Source organism: Lissotriton helveticus, chromosome 7, assembly GCF_964261635.1.
Source record: "Lissotriton helveticus chromosome 7, aLisHel1.1, whole genome shotgun sequence".
Classification (NCBI taxonomy): Eukaryota; Metazoa; Chordata; class Amphibia; order Caudata; family Salamandridae; genus Lissotriton; species Lissotriton helveticus.
This window is the reverse complement of record NC_136068.1, coordinates 1,224,785,636-1,224,797,299: the sequence shown is the minus strand read 5'-3', so window position 1 is coordinate 1,224,797,299 and position 11,664 is coordinate 1,224,785,636.

The window sequence follows — 11,664 nt, the reverse complement described above, 5'->3', positions numbered from 1 at the left end:
ACTCCTTGCTACCCTTGTAGTTAACAACTCTTCGGTGTTACTGCTGGGCGACTTCAATTACTGGCCTGGTGACCCCAGGGAGGACCTGGCATCTAAGGACTTCACGGCCACCCTCTTGTGCCTTAACCTCAAATCTCATATATCTGCTCCTACTCATAATTTTGGCCACATCTTGGACCAACTCTGGTCATCCCAGGACATTGTTTCCCCCCCCAGCATCCTCCCTTGCACTTGGTCTGATCACTCCCTTATATTCTTCACTATCAACCTTGGTTCCCCTCACAAATCCCCCCGCCCTAAGAACGTTTTTGCACGTAGCTGGAATCATGCGGACCTGCTCTCTCTCTCCCATTCCCTTGTTTCCTCCTCACCCGACCTTAGTGACATTCCCCTTGACTCTCAGGCCGCTGCAGTTAGTAATTGGTTATCCTCTGCCTGCGATCAAGTTGCCCCTCTCAAGTTAGTCAGGTCCATTCGTCCACATGAGGCCCACAGATGGTTCAACTCTGAGCTTAAGGTCCTCAAGCTGGAACTTAGACGCTCTGAGCGCCTTTGGTGCCGCAGCTACTGCCCCGATCTTAAGGCCAAATACAAATCTCTTCTTAATGAGTACAAGAGAGCCATCCTTGTGGCCAAGACCAAGTACTTTTCCGAGCAGGTAGTTTTATCTGCCAATAAATCTAAAGAGATTTTCTCCTTGGTCAACAACTTGGCCACCTCTGATCGCGCTTGTCCTAACTTTATTCCTTCCCAAACCCTCTGCTCCTCATTAAACGACTTCTTTATCGAGAAGATTGTTAAAATTAAATCTAACATTTCTATTACTCCTTTTACCCCACTTCATCTTGCCCCTCTGTGTCCAAATCTTTCTTTTCCTCTTTCCTGCCTCTTTCTTTGGATTCTTTCCTAGCTCTGCTCACTAAAATTAAGTCTGGCTCTCCTACTGATTGTGCCCCCGCTCGCATTCTAAAAACTCTTTTTTCTTTTTGCCCTGCTACCCCTCTTTCCCTTCTTAATGCTTCGCTTTCTACTGGTCTGGTTCCTTTGTCATTTAAATCTGCTATTGTTTCCCCCATTCTTAAAAAACCTGGTCTTGACTCTTCCCTCCCTTCTAATTTTAGACCCATTTCCCTTCTCCCCTATCTTGCTAAAATTCTTGAAAGCTACGTCACTTCTTGTCTTTCTTCTTATATCGAGCAGAACCATCTCCTTGCCTCCCATCAGGCAGGTTTCCGTTCGGGCCATTCGACCGAATCAGTGGTGCTCGCTGTTCTCGACGAGCTGAAAGCTAAGGCTGACACTAACTCCCCTCAAGCTCTGGTCCTCCTCGATCTGTCCGCTGCGTTTGACACGGTCGACCATAACATCCTTCTTGACCGTGTCAGCGCAGCGGGCATTCGGGGTCCCCCCCTCTCCTGGATCACGTCCTTTCTAACAGGACGTTCACAAGCTGTTCACCTCCCCGGCTTTTCTGCCCCCCCTCTACCGGTGCCCTGTGGGGTCCCCCAAGGTTCCTCCCTCTCTCCTCTTCTTTTCAACCTTTACATTCACCCTCTTATTTCCTCTCTCCTTGAGCTGGGGTCTCTGTGTATAATTACGCAGATGACCTCCAGCTCGTCTTTGATCTTTCTTCTTCTTCTCGCTCCCTATCTTTTTTTCGCTCCACTATGGTCTTCATTTCTGGATGGATGAGCGCCAATCACCTCAAGCTCAATCCAGATAAGACGGAGCTTGTTCTGACTGGTGGCTCATCCAGCCCTTGGTCTTCTGCTTTTTGGCCCTCTATTCTTGGTCCCCCTCCCACACCCGTTCCCTCCGTTAAAACGTTGGGCATTAAGGTCAGCCAGGACCTGTCTATGCACGGCCAGGTCAGTGCTGTAGTGTCCTCTTGTTTTCTCTCTCTTCGGCTAATCCGAAAAATCTCCAGTTTCTTCTCTCTTGACTCTCTTAAAATTATTATTTCTGCTCTCATTACTTCCCGCCTTGATTACGGAAACAGCTTGTTCGTAGGTATTCCTGCCTACGAAACTCGCCGTCTTCAAGCAATCCAAAATCAGGCTGCCCGTCTCATTTTTCACTTCCCCAAAACTCACCATATCACTCCTGTCCTCAAATCTCTCCACTGGTTACCTATCCTGCAGAGATCCTTGTTCAAGTTAGGGTGCCTTGTTTTTCGGGCTGTTGACCGCTCTGCTCCGGCGTTTATCAACTCTCTGATCTCTACTCACACCCCTGTTCGTACCCTCCGATCATCTTCTTCTGCCCTCCTCACTGTTCCCCGTTTCCGTAAAACTCGCACTGGTGGAACTAGATTCTCTGTCCTTGCCCCCCGGTTCTGGAATTCCCTCCCTCTCTCTATGCGCTCTGTACCCATTTTCTCGCACTTCCGTAAAGCGCTCAAAACTTTCTTGTTTGCTCAGGCCTACCCCTGCTAAACTCCTCGGCCCTCTCTGTTCTGTTCACTAGAGCTCTCAGCGCCAGGAAGCCGTTTGGCCACTGTGCGCTCTATAAATACTTTCATTCATTCATTCAGAAGCAAGGCTGGCAGTAACTGCCCCTCTTTTACTGTCAGCCTTGCTTCTCATAAGCAAGGACTATGAGTACAAAGTGCATGTTTATACATCGCTTGCCGGTTTTCAAAACACATAACTAAAAGACATTGTCATTTACATTGCCAATAGCTCAAACTTTCGCAAGTGCAAGACCTATTGCATTGCAAACGCTTGTTATATCTGGAAGTGATTCTTTGTTGACTGTTGAGTTTCTGTGTCTGATTGAGTGAATGAATTGCTTTCATTAATCTGGCAGCCAGAATCATAACCACGTGACTCATCTCTTACTATAAGATAATTATTTGTAGTCCTCCTTAGCTGGACTTGGCAGGGTTTGTGAGGCACTGTACCATGGTCTTTTCAATGTAAAAATACATACTTAGGGAACAGGACAGATCTGTAACGTGCCCTGGCAAGCCACTGATAAAAGCAAATGGTTATCAACTCTAGGCAGCAATTATGTCAACTCTAGGCAGCAATTATGTCAACCTACTGTGGAGTGGTGTGGCTCACTGGTTAGAGGCGGCAGACCTGGGAGCAGAAGTCGGCCTGGGACCAGGGTTCAATTCCCGACGCGGCAGGGTCGTGGACTTGGGTCAGCGGACTCGATAATTCTCGCTTCGGTGCTTACTCTAATCAGGGGTTCCACTCGGCAACTCTGGGCATTAGCTTGCCTAATCTCCACAACGGCCCCATCAACTCTGGGGATACCTGGCTCCACCTTGGGGACTCCCAGCAGGGACCATCCCACAGGGAAAGCCAGGACGGGTTCCCCAGAGTTATACAGCGCCAGGAAACCTAAGGACGGGTAGCAGTGCGCTTTACAAGCTCAAATACATACATACATACATACATACTGCAGCTATTGGTGTTGTAACTTGTGCTCGTTGTAGTGTGTTTTGAACATACTTTAGATTTACAAATATATGACGAGTGATCATAGAAGGGACTATAGAATGTAAATCACACAAATCAATGCCACAACAAAATATCAATCAATGTATACAGATGCACCGTAGGGCTGCCAGCTAACCTTTATAGTTTATAGTCCCAATTTGACTATAAGTACTGTGCTGTTCAAATATAATTTAAAAACATGAAGAGTTGCGATTCTCCAGTCAAAAGCCTATTTAACGGAAGTGACCTCTTGGATGACCGACAATTGTCTTAAATTAAATGGCAACAAAACTGAGATTCTGCTGGTAGGAAGAACTCCCTCAACAAGGACATCAGCTTGGTGACCAACGTCTCTGGGAGAACCACCTGCCTCCAAACAAAAGGTGAAAAATTTGGGAGTAGTTTTTGACTCGAAACTGTCCTTTGGAGACCACATTAGAAAAACAGCAGGAAAGTGTTTTGGCACCCTGAAGACATTGAGGAAAATTCTTGACCTAATTCCAACTAAGTATCAGAAAACCATAGTTCATGCACTCATTGCTTTCCAACCTGACTATGGGAATGTGCTTTATCTAGGTGTACCTAAAGGAAATCTCCAAAGAGTCCAAAATGCAGCAGCATGGCTGATTCTAAATCTTCCCAAAAGATCATCAGCATCAGGTGCTGTAGATTAGCCACACTGGCTTCTAGTGTAAAAAAAAATCGTTTTCCAAGTTCTATGCATATGTCCTCACATACTAAAGAAACAAGGACCCAGCTATCTTCATTCCCTGGTCCAATTTTATAAACCTAATCGGAATTTCAGATGCGAAACTGGCAACTGTCCCCAAGATCAGAAAAGCAAGAAAGGGAGCAAGATCTTTTGCTTATGTAACAACTAAATTATGGCACTCTCTTCCGCGTCCCCTCAGAGACTTCTCCTCTGAAACTGACTTTAGGAAAAAATTTAAAACCTTGCTGTTCAGCAATCTTATTAAAGTCTACTCTGGTCCTGATATCTTTTGCCCCAATTCCTCCTTTCTGTGATCATTGGTCTGGCGCGGGGACACACCGATTGGGTGTAACCAAGCGCTTTACAAATTATCTTATATATATATATATTTGTTTTTTAATAAAAACTACAGTGCCTAATATACAGTTGTGTTTAACTAGAAAATCTATTGAGGGAAATTATAAATAATTCAACCTCTGGAGAAAGTAATCTGGATTCTTACACAGTAAAAACATGAGTCTTGGTCTTTTTGATTAAAAGTTATAGGTCTGATAGACCTTGGTTTGTCTCTTGGTCTGACAGAACCTTAAAACAGATATCTTGTGTATAGGAGTCTGTTGTCTCGCACATAAACCATGCATGCCATTTAACGGCTTCCGTGCAGAGAGGTTCAGAGCTCCGCATAATAAACGGGGCTCTGGACATCTGCACAGCAGGCAGAGTTGGGGACCTCCAAGTGGGGTTTAGGGACACTTCTTCTGGCTTAAAGGTACTGAGGATGATAGATCGCTGCTCATGTTATCCAGATGAGGCTAAAGGGTACTGGGAAATGGTAAATGTGCCTGACCATTGCACTGGTCCTGGATTGCCACATGAGCCCTACACCGACCTTGAGGGGGTCATCAATCAGAAAGGAAACACACTAAACACCTTCCCACTTTGATCATGCAAGAAGTCCAACCTTCAAAGTGGCATAGAACAGATGTTAACGAATGCCAGTTTGAGAAACAGCATCAGTAATTCAGGGTATAGTATTGTATTGTATTGTAGAAGTTATTTATAGAGCGCACTGTGACCAAAAATGGTATCCTGGCGCTGAACTATTGTGTAAGATATCGGTACAAAAGGGGGTGGAGATGGACAGAGTATCTAAACCAATCAAACACTCACACCCAGTCAAAAGATGTGCGTTTAATCCATCACCGTTCTTTAGCCCACTCTGCCACCCCAGTTCAGACATGGCCATATGCAAATCAGTCTGACCCTGTGCCTCATGGGAGCACTCCAGCCGGAACTGCCAAGCCATGCCTTCCCTGGACCGGGAACAAGCTTCCTAGGACCGCTTTCTGGTATTTCAGCCGTCTTCAGCAAGGCTTGCTTAAATCCAGTGGCGAAGTGAGCAAGGGACTCACGTCTGAGCTTACCCTGCCAACTTATGGCGAACAAAGCGGTACAAAAGGGGGTGGTGATGGACGGAGCATCTGAACCAATCAAACACTCACACCCAGTCAAAAGATCTGGATTTAATCCATCACCGTTCTTTAGCCCACTCTGACACCCCAGTTCAGACATGGCCATATGCAAATCAGTCTGACCCTGTGCCTCATGGGAGCAGTCCAGCCTGAACTGCCAAGCCATGCCTTCCCTGGACCGGAAACAAGCTTCCTAGGACCGCTTTCTGGAATTTCAGCCGTCTTCAGCCAGGCTTGCTTGAATCCAGTGGCAAAGTGAGCAAGGGACTCACGTCTGAGCATACCCTGCCAACTTATGGCGAACACAGCGGTACAAAAGGGGGTGGTGATGGACGGAGCATCTGAACCACTCAAACACTCACACCCAGTCAAAAGATCTGGGTTTAATCCATCACCGTTCTTTAACCCACTGTGCCACCCAAGTTCAGACATGGCCATATGCAAATCAGTCTGACCCTGTGCCTCATGGGAACAGTCCAGCCCGAACTGCCAAGCCATGCCTTCCCTGGACCGGAAACAAGCTTCCTAGGACCGGTTTCTGGCATTTCAGCCGTCTTCAGCCAGGCTTCCTTGAATCCAGTGGCAAAGTGAACAAGGGACTCATGTCTGAGCATACCCTGCCAACTTATAGCAAACAAAGCGGTACAAACGGGGGTGGTGATGGACAGAGCATCTGAACCAATCAAACACTCACACCCAGTCAAAAGATCTGGGTTTAATCCATCACCGTTCTTTAGCCCACTCTGCCACCCCAGTTCAGACATGGCCATATGCAAATCAGTCTGACCCTGTGCCTCATGGGAACAGTCCAGCCTGAACTGCCAAGCCATGCCTTCCCTGGACCAGAAACAAGCTTCCTAGGACCGATTTCTGGCATTTCAGCTGTCTTCAGCCAGGCTTGCTTGAATCCAGTGGCAAAGTGAGCAAGGGACTCACGTAAGAGCATACACTGCCAACTAAGGATGAACTAAGCGGTACACAAGGGGGGGGTGATGGACGGAGCATCTGAACCAATCAAACACTCACACCCAGTCAAAAGATCTGGGTTTACTCCATCACCGTTCTTTAGCCCACTCTGACACCCCAGTTCAGACATGGCCATATGCAAATCAGTCTGCCCTGTGCCTCATGGGAACAGTCCAGCCCGAACTGCCAAGCCATGCCTTCCCTGGACCGGAAACTAGCTTCCTAGGACCGGTTTCTGGCATTTCAGCTGTCTTCAGCCAGGCTTGCTTGAATCCAGTGGCAAAGTGAGCAAGGGACTCACGTCTGAGCATACCTTGCCAACTTATGGCGAACAAAGCGGTACAAAAGGTGGTGGTGATGGACGGAGCATCTGGAGCAATCAAACACTCACACCCAGTCAAAAGATCTGGGTTTAATCCATCACCGTTCTTTTGCCCACTCTGCCACCCCAGTTCAGACATGGCCATATGCAAATCAGTCTGACCCTGTGCCTCATGGGAACAGTCCAGCCCGAACTGCCAAGCCATGCCTTCCCTGGACCAGAAACAAGCTTCCTAGGACCGGTTTCTGGCATTTCAGCCGTCTTCAGCCAGGCTTGCTTGAATCCAGTGGCAAAGTGAGCAAGGATTTCACGTCTGAGCATACCCTGCCAACTTATGGGGAACAAAGCGGTACAAAAGGGGGTGGTGATGGACGGAGCATCTGAACCAATCAAACACTCTCACCCAGTCAAAAGATCTGGGTTTAATCCATCACTGTTCTTTAGCCCACTCTGCCACCCCAGTTCAGACATGTCCATATGCAAATCAGTCTGACCCTGTGCCTCATGGGAACAGTCCAGCCCGAACTGCCAAGCCATGCCTTTTTCTGGACTGGAAACAAGCTTCCTATGACGGTTTTCTGGCATTTCAGCCGTCTTCAGCCAGACTTGCTTGAATCCAGTGGCAAAGTGAGCAAGGGACTCACGTCTGAGCATACCCTGCCAACTTATGGCAAACAAAGCGGTACAAAAGGGGGTGGTGATGGACGGAGCATCTGACCAATCAAACACTCACACCCAGTCAAAAGATCTGAGTTTAATCCATCACCGTTCTTTAGCCCACTCGTCCACCCCAGTTCAGACATGGCCATATGCAAATCAGTCTGACCCTGTGCCTCATGGGAACAGTCCAGCCCGAACTGCCAAGCCATGCCTTCCCTGGACCGGAAACTAGCTTCCTAGTACCGGTTACTGGTATTTCAGCCGTCTTCAGCCTGGCTTGCTTGAATCCAGTGGCAAAGTGAGCAAGGGATTCACGTCTGAGCATACCCTGCCAACTTATGGCGAACAAAGCGGTACAAAAGGTGGTGGTGATGGACGGAGCATCTGGAGCAATCAAACACTCACACCCAGTCAAAAGATCTGGGTTTAATCCATCACCGTTCTTTTGCCCACTCTGCCACCCCAGTTCAGACATGGCCATATGCAAATCAGTCTGACCCTGTGCCTCATGGGAACAGTCCAGCCCGAACTGCCAAGCCATGCCTTCCCTGGACCGGAAACAAGCTTCCTAGGACCGGTTTCTGGCATTTCAGCCGTCTTCAGCCAGGCTTGCTTGAATCCAGTGGCAAAGTGAGCAAGGGATTCACGTCTGAGCATACCCTGCCAACTTATGGCGAACAAAGCAGTACAAAAGGGGGTGGTGATGGACGGAGCATCTGAACCAATCAAACACTCTCACCCAGTCAAAAGATCTGGGTTTAATCCATCACTGTTCTTTAGCCCACTCTGCCACCCCAGTTCAGACATGGCCATATGCAAATCAGTCTGACCCTGTGCCTCATGGGAACAGTCCAGCCCGAACTGCCAAGCCATGCCTTCCCTGGATCCGAAACAAGCTTCCTAGTACCGGTTTCTGGTATTTCAGCCGTCTTCAGCCTGGCTTGCTTGAATCCAGTGGCAAAGTGAGCAAGGGATTCACGTCTGAGCATACCCTGCCAACTTATGGCGAACAAAGCGGTACAAAAGGTGGTGGTGATGGACGGAGCATCTGGAGCAATCAAACACTCACACCCAGTCAAAAGATCTGGGTTTAATCCATCACCGTTCTTTTGCCCACTCTGCCACCCCAGTTCAGACATGGCCATATGCAAATCAGTCTGACCCTGTGCCTCATGGGAACAGTCCAGCCCGAACTGCCAAGCCATGCCTTCCCTGGACCGGAAACAAGCTTCCTAGGACCGGTTTCTGGCATTTCAGCCGTCTTCAGCCAGGCTTGCTTGAATCCAGTGGCAAAGTGAGCAAGGGATTCACGTCTGAGCATACCCTGCCAACTTATGGCGAACAAAGCAGTACAAAAGGGGGTGGTGATGGACGGAGCATCTGAACCAATCAAACACTCTCACCCAGTCAAAAGTTCTGGGTTTAATCCATCACTGTTCTTTAGCCCACTCTGCCACCCCAGTTCAGACATGGCCATATGCAAATCAGTCTGACCCTGTGCCTCATGGGAACAGTCCAGCCCGAACTGCCAAGCCATGCCTTCCCTGGATCCGAAACAAGCTTCCTAGTACCGGTTTCTGGTATTTCAGCCGTCTTCAGCCTGGCTTGCTTGAATCCAGTGGCAAAGTGAGCAAGGGACTCACGTCTGAGCATACCCTGCCAACGTATGGCGAACAAAGCGGTACAAAAGGGGGTGGTGATATACTGAGCATCTGAACCAATCAAACACTCACACCCAGTCAAAAGATTTGGGTTTAATCCATCACCGTTCTTTAGCCCACTCTGCCACCCCAGTTCGGACATGGCCATATGCAAATCAGTATGACCCTGTGCCTCATGGGAACAGTCCAGCACCAACTGCCAAGCCATGCCTTCCCTGGACCGGAAACAAGCTTCCTAGAAACCGGTCCTAGGAAGCTTGAGTCCGGTCCAGGGAAGGCATGGCTTGGCAGCTCGGGCTGGACTGTTCCCATGAGGCACAGGGTCAGACTGATTTGCATATGGCCATGTCTGAACTGGGGTGGCAGAGTGGCTTAAAGAACGGTGATGGATTAAACCTAGATCTGTTGACTGGGTGCGAGTGTTTGATTGGTCAGATGCTCCATCCATCACCACCCCCTTTTGTACCGCTTTATTGGCCATAAGTTGGCAGGGTATGCACAGACGTGAGTCCCTTGCTCACTTTGCCACTGGATTCAAGCAAGCCTGGCTGAAGACGGCTGTAATGCCAGAAACCGGTCCTAGGAAGCTTGAGTCCGGTCCATGGAAGGCATGGCTTGGCAGTTCGGGCTGGACTGTTTCCATGAGGCACAGGGTCAGACTGATTTGCATATGGCCATGTCTGAACTGGGGTGGCAGAGTGGGCTAAAGAACGGTGATGGATTAAACCCAGATCTGTTGACTGGGTGTGAGTGTTTGATTGGTTCAGATGCTCCATCCATCACCACCCCTTTTGTACTGCTTTGTTCGCCATAAGTTGGCAGGGTATGCTCAGACGTGAGTCCCTTGCTCACTTTGCCACTGGATTCAAGCTAGCCTGGCTGAAGGCGGCTGTAATGCCAGAAACCGGTCCTAGGAAGCTTGAATCCGGTCCAGGGAAGGCATGGCTTGGCAGTTCGGGCCGGACTGTTCCCATGAGGCACAGGGTCAGACTGATTTGCATATGGCCATGTCTGAACTGGGGTGGCAGAGTGGGCTAAAGAACGGTGATGGATTAAACACAGATCTGTTGACTGGGTGCGAGTGTTTGATTGGTCAGATGCTCCATCCATCACCACCCCCTTTTGTACCGCTTTATTCACCATAAGTTGGCAGGGTATGCACAGACGTGAGTCCCTTGCTCACTTTGCCACTGGATTCAAGCAAGCCTGGCTGAAGACGGCTGTAATGCCAGAAACCGGTCCTAGGAAGCTTGAGTCCGGTCCATGGAAGGCATGGCTTGGCAGTTCGGGCTGGACTGTTTCCATGAGGCACAGGGTCAGACTGATTTGCATATGGCCATGTCTGAACTGGGGTGGCAGAGTGGGCTAAAGAACGGTGATGGATTAAACCGAGATCAGTTGACTGGGTGTGAGTGTTTGATTGGTTCAGATGCTCCATCCATCACCACCCCTTTTGTACTGCTTTGTTCGCCATAAGTTGGCAGGGTATGCTCAGACGTGAGTCCCTTGCTCACTTTGCCACTGGATTCAAGCTAGCCTGGCTGAAGACGGCTGTAATGCCAGAAACCGGTCCTAGGAAGCTTGAGTCCGGTCCAGGGAAGGCATGGCTTGGCAGTTCGGGCCGGACTGTTCCCATGAGGCACAGGGTCAGACTGATTTGCATATGGCCATGTCTGAACTGGGGTGGCAAAGTGGGCTAAAGAACGGTGATGGATTAAACACAGATCTGTTGACTGGGTGTGAGTGTTTGAGTGGTTCAAATGCTCCATCCATCACCACCCCCTTTTGTACCGCTTTGTTCACCATAAGTTGGCAGGGTATGCTCAGACGTGAGTCCCTTGCTCACTTTGCCACTGGATTCAAGCAAGCCTGGCTGAAGATGGCTATAATGCCAGAAACCGGACCTAGGAAGCTTGAGTCCGGTCCAGGGAAGGCATGGCTTGGCAGTTCGGGCTGGACTGTTCCCATGAGGCACAGGGTCAGACTGATTTGCATATTGCCATGTCTGAACTGGGGTGGCAGAGTGTGCTAAAGAACGGTGATGGATTAAACCGATATCTGTGGACTGGGTGTGAGTGTTTGATTGGTTCAGATGCTCCGTCCATCACCACCCCCTTTTGTACTGCTTTGTTCGCCATAAGTTGGCAGGGTATGCTCAGACGTGAATCCCTTGCTCACTTTGCCACTGGATTCAAGCAAGCCTGGCTGAAGACGGCTGAAATGCCAGAAACCGGTCCTAGGAAGCTTGTTTCCGGTCCAGGGAAGGCATGGCTTGGCAGTTCGGGCTGGACTGTTCCCATGAGGCACAGGGTCAGACTGATTTGCATATGGCCATGTCTGAACTGGGGTGGCAGAGTGGGCAAAAGAACGGTGATGGATTAAACCCAGATCTTTTGACTGGGTGTGAGTGTTTGATTGCTCC